Source organism: Drosophila suzukii, chromosome X (assembly GCF_043229965.1).
Source record: "Drosophila suzukii chromosome X, CBGP_Dsuzu_IsoJpt1.0, whole genome shotgun sequence".
Taxonomy (NCBI): domain Eukaryota; kingdom Metazoa; phylum Arthropoda; class Insecta; order Diptera; family Drosophilidae; genus Drosophila; species Drosophila suzukii.
Genome location: NC_092084.1, coordinates 29529358 through 29541360, shown reverse-complemented (window position 1 = coordinate 29541360; position 12003 = coordinate 29529358). Strand labels below are relative to the sequence as shown.

Sequence of the window (12003 nt, the reverse complement as noted above, 5' to 3'; positions counted from 1 at the left end):
TCTCGCAAGGAATCTAACACGGGTCTCCAACAGAAACCGTCTACTTCGGAACGATCTACCACCCCAGCAATAATTATGGGGGCCATTCAGATTAAGTCAGTCTACATGTCTGAAAGGTAGTTTATATTTATTTTTAAGATTTGATCCACTTATTGTTAGTCTATTTAAGAATACATGTGGGCATTTGAGCATGTGGGCTTGTCCATATTTTAGAGTGACCAGTTCCTAATTTGGAAAACGTAGCCTTTAAAGAAATTACTTTATTTTACGAGATTTCTGGTATTTGATATGCAACACTTATGCAAAAAAATCTTACAAAAATATTTGTATTGATTTTTAAACGCTATATCCACGTTTTCCTCTTCATTTTCCAGTGACCGATTCAAAGACTCCGAGGTAATAGAACAAACGATCCACAATCACGAGTCATTGTGTAAAGGTGAGTAAAAAACAAATTTTACAAATAAAAACTAATTTACTATAAGTAGGAAATATGAAATATTAAACCGCGAATAAGAGAAAAATGTCTTGAAGAACCCAAAAACTTGGCTCTTTTCTCACTATAGTTCCTATAATAGCAATTTCTATTAGAGGGTTGTCGCATGTAGGGTTGCCAATTGACAAAGTTTTTTGGTCGAAAATCTTTGAGAAGCTCCCATTTTTTAACGGCAGGGCTATATCAACTCTCTTAGTGATCCTGATACAGAATTTATATACTTTATAGGATCGGAAACATCTCCTTCAGTGCGTTACAATCTTCTGACCAACATTTTAGTATCCTCTAAAAGGGTATAAGAACTTCCGAAGTAGAGAACAGTTTATACCTAATTTTAGACCAACATTTCATTTTTGTTCTCGAGATCAGGATTTTCAATGCTTGGCGAAGTTTTGATACTGAAAGTGCTTGATTAAAGGTCGAAGTAATTGATTTCTTTTCTGAGTGCAAGTACTTAAGATAAAACCTTAAAACAACTGTTAAGTAAAAGTAAAGTCTAAAACTATCGGAGCGAGGATTCGGGAGCCCTCTGTACTCTTTAATATCTGTACATCCCTGGAAATTCGCTTTTTTCGATTGTATTTTAATGCAATTCAATAAATTTTTAAGAACGTTCGTTCTCAAAATTTTCATTCTACATTTTCTGTGTGTAAATAAGATATTATTTCGAAATTTTTATTTCAGATAGATTACTCAATCCTTTAGTGCCACCAAAGAATAAGAAAACATGTTGAGCAAGACGGACGAGAAATAGGAAAAACTTCTAAAAAAGAAACAAAAGGCGGCGGGGCAAAGAGAAGCAAGAATAAAAAAGAGTGTGAAGAGGACTTGTGCATATTGAATTAAGCGACAAGTGCAAGCAAAGTTTGAGGGTTTTTAAACTGTTTACGTGTGTGTGAAGGAGTCCTGGCAAGAGTGGTGTGTGGGTGCGTAAGTGAGTGTATGGGTGTATGAGGGCCATTATTTTGTTATAACAATGGCGAAAGTTTCGAGCAATGGCAACAAGCTGAAGCTTCAGTGGGAAAGTCCCCCCTACCCAACCATCCCCTCAAGTGCACCGAACACTTAACACAATCAATACACGAACACACACGCACATCGGAGAAATGGGAGAGGAAAATGAGTTAATGGAAACTCTTAGCAAGTATTGTGATTTGACAGCTGCGTGTAAACTTGCGAACAAAAGACGACTACATCGCATTTATTAAAAAAAGAGAACAGCCACTCTCTGAAATCAGCAACCGGTTTCTGAGAAACGCATTTATTTAGGAGAACTAATTTTAATTATTGGACAAAGTAACCAGAAATTGTTAAAAATATTCAATCGAAATATAGTGCTGGAGAGGTTAGACAAATATAAAGAAACCCTGACATCAGAAACAATTTGTTGTAATCTATCAAACTAAAAGTATTTTGAATATTGATAGAAGAGAGTATGACGGTATACTGTATTTTGTTGTATGTGGGGAAAAATATGTAACAGGTTCAGTATAAACTAAAGAATGCCCCATTAATAATACATACAGGGGTGGTCAAAAGAATTTACACAAAACAAAAGTTAAATATACTCATAATTTGAACTTACTTCATCTACATTTTAGCATTAACGGAAAGGTCATTTCAATTCCGTTTGAACAATACAAGACTTTTCTTAACCCTTTCAGTACTTATTAAAAATGCCGAATTTTTGTGAAAATCTACTTTTAAAACTTTTTTCCACGTCTTGAAAACTAAAATTTTTTGATGCTAAAAGTTTCTTAAAACAAAACTAATAATAACTGCAAAAAGAATTTTCCAAAAAACGATTTGCTTATATTTTTTATGATTTTTTGAAAATGTTTAGAAATTTGCATTCGAACCATATTTTCCTTTCTCATACTACTTTTTTCTGACACTGTCGCATTCAAAAAATTACAAAAAATATAAGCAAAGCAATATTTTTCCATCAACATGGGCAGAGTAACAATTTATAAATAGCTTCCATGAAATATATATGTTCCGAAAACATTGAAGAGCTGAGATCAGGGCATTATGACTTGTAAAGGGCATTGAGAAATGCTTTATATACAGAAACAAGATTGAAACATTTCAACTCGTAAATCGCTTTCAAAAATTAATTTTTTATATGCACCGTAACCTTATTGCGGATTAACTTTCTGTTCCTGTACTCACATCATAGACAATCATTAAACAAGAGACTTTTTTTTGTTGATCAATTATCAATGAATTTGCATACAAATTTTGATGAATTTTATATGGTTATGTGCTACACAGAGCACATTTAAATATTTATTTATTTTGTCAGGGAGTTTAGGGATATGGGATTAAGTATATTTCTGTAAAAGTTCGATGGTAAAATTCTAACGGAGCTACATCATGCAGCTCTTGGCGTAAACCTTTGCATTTTCAAAAGTTGTAGGGTATGGTAATAAACTGATGAAAGCACACTGAAACTGTATGCATATGCCAAAATTGTTTATTTTTTCTTCACGAAAGTTTGAAAACTTATAATAATTCAGCTCTCGATAAAAATTTAAAAAATTAAGTAGGTTAATTCGCAAATGTCAACAAAAAATAACAGTTTTTTTTATACATGTGTTATTTTGGATGTGGAAAGAAAAAAAAATTGCAATAGTGCTGAAAAAAATCGAAAAATAATTGGTCGAGTTGAATTTTTCATTTCAAATTGTTAAATAACTGGAAAAAAAAAATACATCATGTCAAGTTATATCACAATATTATATGCTTAAGAAAAATCACGATATAATGTAATAGACAGAAGGAAACGTTTCTGACCCTATAAAGTAAATAATTTCCTGATCAGGAGCAGATTTGATGCTAAAATAAACAGAAATGTATTGGTTTCGTCAATTGATGGAAACAAAGTTAAAAAAATTGTACGCGCCCACTCTCACGCCCCATAACTCTATAATCAGTCTGCTTTAAGGATTTTGTAAAGGTATTTATTTATTTATTTATTTATTATTAAAGATAGAGAAGTTTACAAAACTAGACTAACTTAGTTGGTAAAGCACTGGCAACAAGGCCTTCGGCTTTTAAGGTTAATGATATTAAGTCTATTAGTTTGATTACATATTGTTCGTTGTATTTTGGCTACTTAGTTGGTAAATTATTATTTATGTACATTTGGGGTATTTTATTAAATTTTGTGGTATAGGTTTGTAGCTTCAGTCTTGGTATGCAATTCTTTTAGTTTTTGTTATACTTTTCGAATTTTGTATCACTCGTTACGATCGAAACATTACAGTTTTTTTTTATTTTTTCGTGTACATAAGTAGACGCCATCGCACACTCTCCTGGTGGTGGACTGCCGTCCACAGTGATTATAATACACATATATATTAAGGCTTCTTGCACATTTCGAGAACAAACTTGCGCTGAATCAAATCTAAATATAAAATCTCGTTTACACGGACAGACATACAGCGCAACGTGTATAATAAAATAATAGTTAACACAGGGTTATAATTTGCTTTTATTATAAAACACGAGAAAACGCTATGGTCGATTGCCACGACTATTAGATACCTGTTGCTCAGCTAAGGGGAGAGGATAGACATATACTCTCTTTATCCTAGCGCCACCTAACCTATAACGTCAACTAGCCTTCAGCGCCCCTAGCGGCTTAGTGGCGTATTAGAGAAAACAGCGGATCTGCAAAATATTATTTATTAATTGGTTATAACTTTTTAACGACCGGTTAAAAATAGAAAGGTTTTTATAATAAGTATAAAATCTCATTTAAGTTTTTACAAAACATTAAAAAATGGGAGCTAGACTGATTTTAGTGTTATGGTCGTTTGTGGGCGTTTGAGTGGGCGTGGCACCCTGCTGCGCAAGAAGCTCAAGAATACGCATGCCAAGTCCCAACATTTTAGGTCTTATAGTTTCCAAGATCTCAGCGTTCATACTGACAGACAGGCATGGCTATATCGACGCGGCTAGTGATTCTGATCAAAAATTTATACACTCTTTGGGGTCGGAAACGTTTTCTTCTACGTGTTACATACTTTCCGACGAATCTAGTATACACTTTTACTCTACGAATAACGGGTATAAATTTGGATACCTCAATCTTACACGAAAATTTACAAACAGTATAGTTAAATTAGTCGTGCTCTGAAGAGAATGATGCCTATGATGGTAAAAATGGAGTAGGAAAAACAAGGTCTAGAAATTCTTAAAGCTGCACAACGGTCGGGCAAGAACTGACAGCTTCAAGAACATGGCCAAAGTTTGCAACTGAATCTCGCCAAGAAAAACCCTCTTATAGAGCTTTTTTATGAAGAGAAAGAAAACTTTAGCTCAACTTGAAATAGAGCAAGCTTGAGAGTGTAAGTGCTCCATCTCAACTTGGAAAATTCGGGGCATCCCCATGCGTACGGGTGCTGGTGTTTTTTGTCTAATAAAGGCGCTCCCAATACACAAACGCATCATTATCCATTTGTGTGGGCACAGCCCATGGCCCCAGAATCATTCATTCATTGATTCATTCATTCAGTACATAACAATCCATTTAAGCCAGCTTTTTTCTAGTTTTCTTTGGCCGATTGTTCCAAAAATTGGTGTTGGCCAAAAACAAGGGAAAATGTTAATAGGGGTAGTCAATAGAAATCCAAATCCAAAATTATACAAAAATAAATGTTTTTATATCAAAACCCTTTTTTTAATTTTAGCCAAATGTTGGCTAGGCAGTACTCTCTAAAATATGAATACACGTAAAAGTAGATCTACCCATGTCCGATATACCCGATATGATAATATCGTCCGATTTTTTATAAATTTTATTCGAAATTCTGAAACATTAAAAGAATATTTTCAAGGGCTAAAGTTAACATGCCAAAAAACACAAAAGTTATAACTTTTGTACAATTTTTAAAAAGAATTTTGTGATTATTCCTTTGGGAGCTATAGGATATAGTTGTCCGATCCGGCTCGTTCCGACCAATATACTACCAGCAACAGAATAAGACTTTCGGGAAAGTTTCATCCCGAAAGCTTTAAAACTGAGAGACTAGAGAGGATAAACGGACATGGCTAGATCGACTCGTCTAGTGATGCTGATCAAGAAGATATATATATATATCTTCTGACTGAAACCATTATACCCTCTGCAAGGGTATAAAAATAACTTCGTTAATACAGAATCTGCAATCACATTTTTAGCGGGTATAAGATTTCATAACATAACATAAAAATAATACCTTTTTCTGACTGTCAAAAAAGTGTTTTGACAAATCCTGTAAATTAGGCTTATGTCGTTTTTTCCTAAGAGGTGCCGTTAGAATAGAGCATTTCTTACATGATGACTTGCACTGAAGGGGTAACACTAAGTTCATTTATACGGCTTTTTGTTACTCTTGTTTTACCATCCACGAATAGCCCTATTACACAATATACCATTAGTAAATATATAATATATATCATGTTACTTAAAAGGCCTTTAGGTTTATTTAACTCTCGCGCGAACTCCTGTTTACAATTATTGAACGTGCGCTGGCAATCGAAACTTGATTAAGATACCGACCCTATCCAGTGTATGATAGACACAGTTCGAAAGTCGAAACAACCAATTATTGGACCCGGTTTCAATAAATAAACAATGTATTTACGGTCAAAATAGATTTTTCAACATATGTAGCAAAGTATACATTTGACACATCATGCTGCAGACAATTATGCTTTCGCATTAAGCAAAAGTACAGTTTATTGGCTTCAATATATAGAAACACGATTTTTGACAACATAATTCTGAAAGCAGTTCGATACAAATTAGTTTAAGAACGATATATATATGATATAAAATGATCCCCGATCGCCCAACATAAATTTTATAGTCTGCCATACAGAACTGTTCAGAAATAATTTGTAGTGTAGAAATCACAGTTCTTGTTAATTTTTGTTGTCTGAAATTTACAGTTTCACCAAAATAACTTAAGCGTACATACTTTCCGGCGAATCTAGTATACCCTTTCACTCTACGAGTAACGGGTATAATTATACAATATCAAAATTATATATTATAATTATATTATATAATTATACAACATATCAAAACCCTTTTTTTAATTTTAGCCAAATGTTGGCTAGGCAGTACTCTCTAAAATATGGATTACACGTAAAAGTAGATCTGTTATAAATTTATTTATTATTATATATTTATTATAAATTTTATTCGAAATTCTGAAACATAAAAAGAATGATATTTTCAAGGGTTAGAGTTAATATGTCGAAAACGCAAAAGTTATAATTTTTTTACACTTTTTAAAAAGAATTCCTTTGGGAGCTATAGGATATAATAGTCTGATCCGGCTCGATCCGACTTATACAGCAATAAAAATAAGACTTTCGGGAAGGTTTCATCCCAAAAGCTTTAAAACTGAGAGACTAGAGAGGACAAACGGACATGGCTAGATCGACTGGCTAGTGATCCTGACCAAGAATATATATACTTTATGGGGTCGGAAACGCTTCCTTTTACCTGTTACATACTTTCCGACGAATCCAGTATATCCATTTACTCTACGAGTAACGGATATAAAAATCGAATTTTTAGATCACCTAGCAATGATTTACACAAACAAGTGAAACTGCCTCGTAGAAAAAAGTATATATTTTGTGTAAAATTTGTAGTAACTAAGAAGTAAAGTTTAAAAGCAGAATGTATATTTTAAAAAAAGGTTGTACTATTTTTGGACTAATCCCACCACCCGGTGGAAGACTGAAATTAAAATTGGAAATAAAAAAGGATGAAACAATAAAATTGCTCTGAAAACCCCACGCAACCAAGTCCTTTATACTCCTGTGATAGTTTACTTATGAAATTTTTATAGACTTTAAAGCATAATAAGTACCGTATTAATTAGATTTTTATGAACTTACCCAAATTTTAAAGACCCAGAGTACCCCTGTTGAGAAATAAAGCCAACAATAATCACCTACTTTTCGTGTTAAATTGCTTTGAGGTTTAGTTCCCTGCACTCGGCTGATTGATGCAATAAGCCATGTCGGTGACTTTGCTTGACCGTCCATCTTTTGAGTCCACCCCCCAAGGAGATCCCAGTCCGATACAGTCTACCCTCAATATCCACGCCTGTCTCCATAGGCGTTTAGTCTTTGATTAATGATACGAGGACGATAGTCAGCGATGTGCCATAAAAGTCAGAGGATAAATGGAATGAAACCTAGTTATGGCCAAAATGCAATGCCACTTAATTAGACGCGTGCCAAATGAATTTATCTACATTATGGAATTATCTGGCCCATTAAAATCCAACGCTGTTCTGGGCATTTGCTTTTTAACGAGAATATATAGCTGCATTGTTGGTTCCCTACTTATTCTCATTGTTATTGTTAGTGTTATTGTTATTGGTGTTGTCCTTGTCACCAGAGGAGCGAAAATAAGAAGAGGAAAATGCGCGTCTTTTATGACTTCCGTTTGGCTAAAACGGCGCAACGGTGCCATGGCTGTGGTGCAAAATTCGACGGGGGTGGTGCAGCTGCAATTGCAGTTGACTCCACGCTCGAGTGCAAAAGCCACCCGAAAGACACCCAGGAAACCCATCCAAAAACTCCCACCAAAGGCAGCTGTCATCGCCAAGTTTTGTTTGCAAAACAAAACTAACAAACAAAATTGTAATGAAAAGCACAATAAACTGTCAGTTAAAATATGAAAGACACTACTATCTGTCTGACTCTTTGAGCACCTGGTCAATCCTGGTAACGTCCCTTAAGGACCATGACGTTGAGAAAAAGACCATCAGTGGGAAAACTATAAAATTGTAGAATAACTGTTATTTTCAATATTTTGTATATAAATTGAAAAGTAACTCTTATATTAACAATTTTCAGCAAAAATAAAAATAGTAACATATGTTATATTTTTATAATAACAACAAATTAAGTTACCTTCGGCAATCCGAAATTTGTATACCCTTGCAGTTATAAGAAATAATCAATTTTTTTAAAAATAATTATTTCATTATTTTTTTGATCGTTTCTTTGACAGCTATATGTTAGAGTCGTCCGATTTTTATTAAATTTAATTCGAAATTGTTAAAAATACAAAAAAATTTAATTCCCAATAGTATAAGATAATATGTCACGGACATGATCGAGTAACTATGTATGTATATCCCTTAGCTTTCATAAAAAGATCATAAAACAAATCATAATATTTATAATTGGTGCAAATTATAGCTTCAATGTTATATCCGGTACTCGGAGAGTAATACGTATACTTAATTCGTCGGAGGTATGTAGCAAGTAGAAGGAAGCGTTTCCGACTCTATAAAGTATATATATTCTTAATCTAGATCATTAGCCGAGTCGATCAATCCATACCCGTCTGTCTGAAACTATAAAAGCTACGAAGTTGGGATTAAGCATACATATTCAAGCGGCCAACTCTAACGCCCATGAGGCTAAAGCCTGTTTACCGACAAAACTTTTCACTATTTCGTAAAAGTGTGAATGGGGTATTGTTTTGATTATCAATACCCTTCTACATGTCAAAAATTTTTTACATCGGACCATTCATAACAAAGTTATAAGCAAATAAGGATTATAGCTTCTTTCTTGTTTTTATTATATTGTCTCCCACTCTTAGGTAGAGCTTTTTTCAAGTTTTAGGACTGCGAATTATTCAATTTAAAAGTACGACTTAATATAGTCATATAGCTGCTATAGGAACGCTGGGAAAATAAATGGGAAAATACTAGGAACAAATTACACTAGTTTACAATAATACATTTTTGTCGAGTTCAGCTTTAAAACAGCATTTTCTAGACTTATTTTCCAAAGAATCGTCAATGAGTTGCTCGCGAAAAAAATGATCTTTAATGTTGTTGTATTTAAGAGCTTATATCTCAGAATCACACCATCGCTTACAGGGTGCCTATATAAGTCTTAAAAACGCGGTTTTAAAGATTATCTGAAATGTGAAAAATATATTTTTTAAATCGGATCGGTTTGTAAAAGAACGGCCCATATATTGTAGTTGCCTTCTGGACACTTCTGCTGCTATTAGTTACTACGTGAACTGCCGTGCATAGTGATAAAGCCAATACATCTCAACTATGTAAAATGTCGCACTTTTGGCATGCAGATTCCTGAGCTTCTTGCGCAGCGTAAGTTTGTTTCAGCAGGGTGCCACGCCCACAAGCCACCCAAATCTGTGGCTCCTACGGTTTTGATGCTAGAATACAAATGTTAACTTAATTGTATTTTTTTCATCAATACCTATCGATTGACCCAAAAAAAAGTTTGCCACGCCCATAACGCCTAAATCTGTCTACCGCCCACATAACCATATATTGAGATCGCGGGTAGGTCTCTTTAGCTGAGTAACGGGTATCTGATAGTCGAGGTGCTTGACTATAGCGTTCTTCCTTGTTTTTTCTGTGCAATAAACTAATCAATACTGTGAACTAATCTTTTTTTTACGCCCGTTACTCTTAGAGCAAAAGGGTATATTATATGCGGGGAAAAGTATGTCGGAGGTAGGAGGAAGCTTCTCGGACCCCTTAAAGTATATATATTCATGAGCAGCATCATTAGCCGAGTCGATTTTGCCGATCGAAACTATAAGATTTAGAGAGTTGGGATTTCAGACAGACAGTCTATAACGCTTAAATCTGTCTGGCACCCACATAACCATATATTGAAATCGCAAGTAGCGCTTTATAATCTCGCTTAGTTGCTAGCACTCGACTATGGCGATCTTCCTGGTTTTATTGTATAATTATCCTCTCAGTACATCTTTCGAACTGTAAGTGATATGCGGAAGAACCGATCAAATCGATTCAAGCTAAACTGATTGCACTTGTTAACAGCCGAGCAGAGTGATGACTATTTGAAATCATTCCGGACTTGGATACGTCAACAATGCAGAGTAATCCTCCTTTTTTGACCGACCAGAACCTTGCCTACATCTAAGCGCTATCCTAGCTGCATATTTTGTAGTCATCAACGGGCACCGGCGCAGCCTGTCGCATTCCTGCCATAGAAATAAAATAAAATACAATACAATGACAATAACTGTAACAATAGCAGTAATAACAGGATTCCAGGATGTGGGCAAAAGGCAGTAAGTGGGCGCGGTCCTGCCGACAATGGCTGAGTCGAAATAATTAAATAAAATCAACAAACAACAGGCAACAGTGGTGGTACAAAAAGAGTAAAATTGCTAAACAACATTCAGAAAATGAAAATTTATGAAACTGTCAGCGAACGAAACAAAATTGGGGCACAGTTTTTTTGGGAACTGCTAGGAATTAATTTTAAGTAAAAGTAAATAAAAAAACATTCAAATCATTCCTGATATTATTGAAAGTTTCGTAAAATAAAATTCAAATTTACTCAACTTAGCATTTTTAAAAATTTGTTCATTACAGCGCACAATGAGGTAACAGAGGGCGATTTAGGAATTAATGTTAAGGTTAAAACTCAAAAATTGCATAAACTAGTAACCACATTTCCCAATAAATAAAACAAGAGAGAACGCTAAAGTCGTGTTTAGTGTTTAATTCCAGTATGGGCAAGGCAGACATGCGGATAAAGAGTATATTTAATTTATAGGGTCGGACGAATACAAAAACCCTTTTCATTTATGGGTGTTATATTTTAATAACTTATTTTATAATTATTTCAAACACAATCCAATCTGGGATATTTTGTCTGGAAGTGAAGAACACATATGCCTTAAAAAAGACCGTCTATGTATGCTTATTGGCTTAGGAAATATTGGTGTCATGTTTTTTGTGCCAATTTTAAGCGAACGAGTTATGGAGTCAATCCAGTGTATAGACAATTTTGGAGTAATTTGGATACTGGTTAAATCGATAAATAACCCGATATAGTGCGAGGGGGATTTTACACTTCTTTTGCAAAAGTAGGTTTTTTATTTATTATAATTACGAAACACTTTGCTTTTGTCCCACTGCCTTCGAATTGATTCGACAGGAAATGCAGTCCGGGGCCAAAACGGCGTTCCGCGGCACCGTCAAATTGCGGGCGAAGGACTTCCTTCTAACTCTCCGCCGTTTCCTTTGAATGCTGCAGTTTTAAGTGTTGAAAATGTAATGTATTAGTCTGCCTGACAGTGTTTTTGGCGACTTTGTTTGGAAATACATCAATGAAAGCGTCAAGTGTATGTGTGGGTCATAAATCACGACGCCTCAGCTCATTTGAAGCACTAAATGTTCGAAAAGCGACAGCAATTAAAAACGGCAAACACCGAAAGAGCATAAAAACTGCGATGCAGCTTCCTTCTTAGACTACTTAGCAGTTCCTTTGGAATCCCTAGGAGCAGCCCCTTTTTTTTATTCTTCAAGCAACTCTGTTGCGCAAATGACGTCGTAAAATGTAGAAAATTTACGCTGCTTGGTCTGGAAAATGACATAATATCTTGTGGAGGTTGATTCGCTTAAAAGTGCTACGGGAGAAATGAAAACATTATTCTGATAATCATTAAAAAAAACTAGAAA

At 34.6% G+C, this 12003-nt stretch overlaps 1 protein-coding gene across 1 annotated transcript in view; it reads left to right on the top strand.

Moving 5' to 3' along the window:
* Window positions 1–12003, top strand: part of LOC108007883 (chaoptin) — a 381371-nt gene that overhangs the window by 50929 nt on the left and 318439 nt on the right. Inside the window, exon 2 of the mRNA XM_017071652.4 lies at window positions 375–439. The gene's annotated coding sequence lies outside the window, so the exon portion shown is untranslated. The remainder of the gene's footprint in view (window positions 1–374; window positions 440–12003) is intronic.